At 32.4% G+C, this 6,000-nt stretch overlaps 1 non-coding gene across 1 annotated transcript; it reads right to left on the bottom strand.

The window, feature by feature from the left end:
- Positions 1 to 4,936: 4,936 nt before the first annotated feature.
- LOC136234342 (small nucleolar RNA R71) lies at positions 4,937 to 5,043 on the bottom strand. The gene has a single exon (XR_010691230.1). It is a non-coding gene; the product is annotated as a small nucleolar RNA R71 (small nucleolar RNA).
- Positions 5,044 to 6,000: the final 957 nt, after the last annotated feature.

Raw genomic sequence — 6,000 nt, 5'->3', positions numbered from 1 at the left:
ACCGTCTTCAATTTCTCCTACTATAAAATATATCTTAGATAGTTCATGATATCTTATAAAGACACTCTTTCTGTTGTAGATGCCTTTGTGGGTCAGTAGTAGGGGTGAGCATGGTCCGGCTCGGTCCAAAAACTGAACCAAACTAAATTGGACCGAACCAAATTACCTCTATTTTTTAGGACCAAATCAAACCAAATTATAATTCGGTTTGGTCTGGACCGAACCAAATTATTTCGGTCCGATCTGGTTTGGTTCATGTTTGGACCAAATAAAGCACTAGAGACCTACAACTACTTATACCTTTACTAACTAAACAATTATATAAAGAAAATAATCACACAATTAGTTTTTCTTTTGTATATATAATTAGTTGAGAGAGAAAAAACATATTTAATTATTTTTTCTTTTCTATACATAATTAGTTAATTAATTTAAAACCTTAAAATTAAAAGTAGTACATATGTATTTTGGTTCGGTTTTGTTCGGTTTTGGATCGAACTAAACTGAAAACCAAACTAGCTTAAAAATTAGGACCAAACCAAACCAAAATATAATTTGGTCCGATTTGGTTCGGTTCTTTCGGTCCGATTTTTTTGGTCTTTGGATTTTCGGTTCGGTTCTGCTCACCCCTAGTCAGTAGTATCATCGACGTCACTAGTCTTTAATTTTTTTTCCTATTTTTCTATTTTCAGTCTTCAATTTTGAGTAGGATCAATACCATAGATGGCAAGCATATTGAAAATGAGTTGCAATAGACCCTAAAAATGTAACAATAGGCAAAAAAAATGGGATAAGGCAATACCTTAGGCCATATTTAAAGTATTGTTATTTTCACCATTGCCTTTATTGTCAAAGTCAACATTATGTTCTCGAATATAAGATTGTTAAACCCAAAATATACCTAATATATCATCAATAATTACATCAATATTGCTATGAATTTGTGCTATTTATACCTGTTTAGAATACTTTTACGTTTGAATATGTTTCTTTCTTGTAAGGTACCTAAATATTTGGTAAAATCCAAATAGAAGCGAAAGAGGTTCAAAACAGAATAAAAACCCTACAAAATGAGTCAAAAATGACGAAGATCAATTACACCAAAGCGAGGACAAAAACGAAGTCAGAAACAGAAGAAAATGCCAAATTCTCGGTTGAGGAAACCAAATTCTCGGTTGCAACACCTGTTTTTCAGCTCCCCTTCCTTTCGTCCGAAGACCAAATAAATGCTCCCCCATTCTCGACCGAGAATTAAATATTCTCGGTAAGTTCAGCAAAACCTGGAGAGCCATTCACATACTTTCGTTTTCGACACAACGCGTTCGTTCGGGTGGATAAACACGTCTCTTCATAATATGTGGTCGTTGTTAAGTAATGGCAACATTTTGTAGTTAAATGTAACATTTATAAAGCAAAGGCAGCAAGCAACATTGACAAGAGCAACAATATTTTACAGTAAAGGCAAATTTTTTTAATCTAAAGCAAAGCTTTTCTCTTAACAAATAGAATCATTTGTAACATAAAAGCAACATTATTTGATTTTAAATCTGTAATGCAAGACTTAATCATCCAAAATGCAACTATTTAAATACAACGCAACATAACATCTGTTTACATAAAAAGGAAACAGTATCAAAAAAAAGAAATTGTCTGTCAAAAGTATCTAATATTATAATTCAACAAAAACACATAATATCATAACTCAACAGTACAATAAGTCTTTGTTCTTTGTCACTTAATTTTAGTATCAGTAATTTCAGTTTAGTTCAGTTCAGCAATTCTCAGTTCAGTTCAGTAATTTATCATTATTTATTTTAATTTTAATTATAATAATTATTATTATTAGAACCCTTATTATTATTATCAAACTTTTATTTTAATTATTGCTATTTTTAAAATTTAATAATATAATTTCAATTCAATACCATTCAGTTGGTTTACTTAATTTTAATACAAAAAGAATATGACCTAAGTATCAACCATCACAAGTATAAATGAATCATTATCCATTCATCAACATGAATTTTAAGAGAGAGAGAGAGTTGATGGTGTCGGAAAAAGCAATAAACCCACTCAAATTTAGATTCAGTGTTGGATTCATTAGGCCCAACCTTGACATAACAATTGAAAATGAGCTTGTCTGTTTTTTTCCATTTCTTCTCTAACTTCATTTCTCATTTCCTATCCGACTACTTGTTTTATTTATTCGATTATGTTATCAGAAATGTTTTTCTTACTTGTAGCAACTGAAGATTCACTGATGTCTCTTTTTCTTGATGTGGCTGATCCTACTAATAAGTCATAAACGACCATAAGATGATGCTTCTCCAAGTATATGGACTCGGAGATTGTTAAATAAATGGTACAATTCAACAATGATAATTTTCTATACTCATTACAGTATAATGATAAATAGTATGTAAGTCTAGAAATTTTTACACTAGTAAATTCTTTTATAATCATGTAGTTCATTGATAAGCCCAAAATATACCTAAAATAACATATATAATTATGTCAATTTCGTGTAAAAAATATGTTGATTATATTATTTTGGAAGGATTTTACATTGGTATTTGTTACTATTGTGCATTGTGCTAAATTATTTGGAAAAATCCAAATAGGAGTTAAAATGGAGCAAAAACGAGCAAGAAATCAAGTTTTTAGTGAAAGACGCGTATGAGATTCAGAGGCCGCGCTATAGATTCAGCAATCAAACTAAGAAGCTTTACGAAGTCTCTGTTGCGGCCGAGATTCTAGAAATCTCGATCATGACACACATTCTGAGACACCAGAAACGCAAAATTCAACCAGTTCTCCTTACTCCTAAAGCCGCGACAGAGATTCTTATAATCTTTATAGAAACGGCAAGATGTTAAGACACATTTTACATATGTTAATTTCCAAACAACGCATCTTTTCATCCAGATAGAGATGACTCTTCACCAACGGATATGTTCCTTCAACACACCTCTTGAACAATTATAAATAGAGGAGACATTTCAGCGTTCAGAAGAGTTGGAGAGATTTTAGTTTTAATTTTGTTAGGAGCATACTTGTTGTTCAAATAGTTAGATACAAGATACAGATTTATAGTTTATGTTAGAGTTTTGTTCAAAGACGAGTTTATGCTCTGTAGTTTGACTAAACAGGTGTTATTTCGAGGATTCAGTGAGAGGAACCAGTGTAGGAGGCGCCCTAGGGTTTGACGAACCTACGAAGTTGAGGAAAGGATTGATAACCCGGAACTCAATTAGTTAAAATGCTATCCAAGCTTCTTCTTCTCTGTTAACTTGTGACGTTTCAAATCAAACTAATGAAATATCTTTTCAATACAATTCTATCTTTACTTTTGTTATTTTGAGTTTGATCTAAGTGATATTCTTAAGTAATTTAACTGGTGTTTTCATAAAAACGTTTATAAACAAATTTAATATTTTCCATGAAAACTTTGTTAAACACTTAAGCAAATTCGGGTTTATATTTGATCATTGCGGGAATACCGAATAGTCGGTTTAGATTCCGAATTTGACTAAGGTTTTCAGTCTTAGGCCGAATATGAAAGATTGATTACAGTTCAATTCCTTTAAATTGAATTAATTGATAATTTGTTACATCTTTCTAAACAAATCAAAGTTATAAGTTGTGTTCTTGTTTAGTATTTTTTTTGTAGAAATTGGGACGAGACAGAACTAGGGCAGGGTGAGCACCTATGGCCCAAGAACTGTCAAACCCGCAATATATTAATAAAAGGAAAAAGTGAGTGTTGAACAAGAGCAGAGGAAGGAGAAAAGTTTAGACAAAATTAAGAGAAACGCAAATGTGAAATACTACACACTTGCGTTTTTCTTGACTTTCCTAAACTTTTTCTCCTCCCCCTTCTTTTGTTTGTTCTCCTTTTTCTTCTCTTGTTCAAAAACTCATTTTTCGTTTATTAATATATTGCGGGTTTGTCAATTCTTGGGCCACGGGTGCTCACGCCGCCTAAGTTCTGTCTCGTCCCAATTTCTATCAAAAAAAGCCTTGAACATTAACTTTAATCTAAACATAATTTCTATAAGTTGTAATCTAAACTATTGGCAAAATTAGAATCATAATCCATACATTTTAAACCATTTAACGATTTTTCTATTAACCTCGAGAAAACGAATTTAATCAGAAGTATAATTTTTATTTATCAAAACGTTCCCTGTGGGATCGATATCTTTTTATTACTACAAGCGAAATCGTGCACTTGCGAAAATCGCTCAACAAGTTTTTAGCGTCGTTCCGGGGAACGACAATTTGATTTTTAAAAAATTATGTTTTGTATTTTATTCTTAATCTTGGTTTATAGATACTTGTATTTATATTTATATTATATATTATATCTACTTACAAATTTTATTTTTCAAATTTTTTAAGGTAATTTCAGTTCGTGCGTCTAATTTCTGTTCATGCACAGTACTAGAAGTTTGGGCATTCAATCGGAATCACTTGATCCAGAAATTGAGAAGACACTAAAGAAAAATAATAAAAAGAAAAAGAATAAAGAGACACAAAATCAAGAACCACAAGCAGTACAAATGGGAGAACGCCCTAGACTTATGGATTATGCTACACCAGGGGTTAACGGAGTTACCAATAGTGTAGTTAGACCCCAAATTAATGCACACCAGTTTGAAATAAAACCAGCATTATTGAATGTGGTATAAAACAGTGTTACTTTTTATGGATTGCCTAACGAAAATCCAAATGCCCATTTGACTATCTTGAGATTTGTGACACCTTCAAAATTATAGACGTTTCTGCCGAAGCAGTCAAACTTCCCCTTTTCCCTTTCACATTGAAGGACATGGCTAAGGTTTGGTTGAATTCTTTGCCGGTCAGAACAATCCAAACTTGGAACCAATTAGCCCAAGCATTTTTATCCAAATATTTTCCCCTAGCCAAAACAGAAAAAATCATAAAAGAAATTACATCATTTATATAACATGAAAATGAAACCTTGTATGAAGCATAGGAACTCTTCAAAGAACTTTAACGTTTATGCACACACCATCATTTACCCGATGAACTTTTAATGCAAACCTTTTACAATCGTATAAATCCTACCACAATGGGTTCACTAGATGCTATATCAGGAGGACTATTTAGAAGAAGACATCTGCTGAAGCAAAAGAACTTTTAGAGGAAATGGCTATTAACAGTAGCATGTGGCCTGCAAAACATGCACAGACACCGGTTACTCCAAAACCATCGTCCTCGACTTCGTCATCCATTAAAGCTATAATTAATCTTGACCCCATAGCGATGTTACAAGCACAATTTTTTGCACTTTCAAATAAAATTGACAAGCTTATGACACTGTGTGATGTTAATAGAAACCCCATCCAAGATGAAATGGATTGTAGTGGTGCGGATGAGGTAGAACAGGTAAATTTTGTCCAAGGATAGAATCGAATCAATAACCCGTATTCGAATACCTATAATCCCTGATGGAGCAATAATCCAAATTTTAATTGGAAAGAGAATAATAATACTAATGCTAATCAAGATAGAACTAATAATTATCAAAATCAATCAAGAGATTCTATTGGTACACTTTCTTCCAAAATTGATAAGTTTATTGATGCTATTGGTGGTATAAGATGAACAACCATGATGAAAATTTTAAACATATTGAAAATAAGTTTGATCAATTGTTTAAGATCCACTCGTCTAGCATCCATAATTTGGAAGTACAAATTGCCAAGTCAATTCCATCCCGCAAGGTGGGTAGCCGTCCTAGCCATACGGAAGAAAATCATAAAGAGAAATTAAGGCTATAACTCTTAGATCGGGAAAACATTATTTAGGTCCGGAAATGTTCGGCAATGTTACTAACATTTTGTAGGAAAACGATTTGATGACGAAGTCCAAAGAAGTGAATGAAAATTCAAAGAGTTCGCCCAAAAAAGCAAATGCAAGTGCATTTCAACCAAAACCCCCTTTTCTACAAAAAGTCTGAAACAAGGACTATGA

Source organism: Euphorbia lathyris, chromosome 6 (assembly GCF_963576675.1).
Source record: "Euphorbia lathyris chromosome 6, ddEupLath1.1, whole genome shotgun sequence".
Classification (NCBI taxonomy): domain Eukaryota; kingdom Viridiplantae; phylum Streptophyta; class Magnoliopsida; order Malpighiales; family Euphorbiaceae; genus Euphorbia; species Euphorbia lathyris.
Note: the sequence above shows the minus strand (reverse complement) of the source record. Positions and strands in the feature narration are given on the sequence as shown.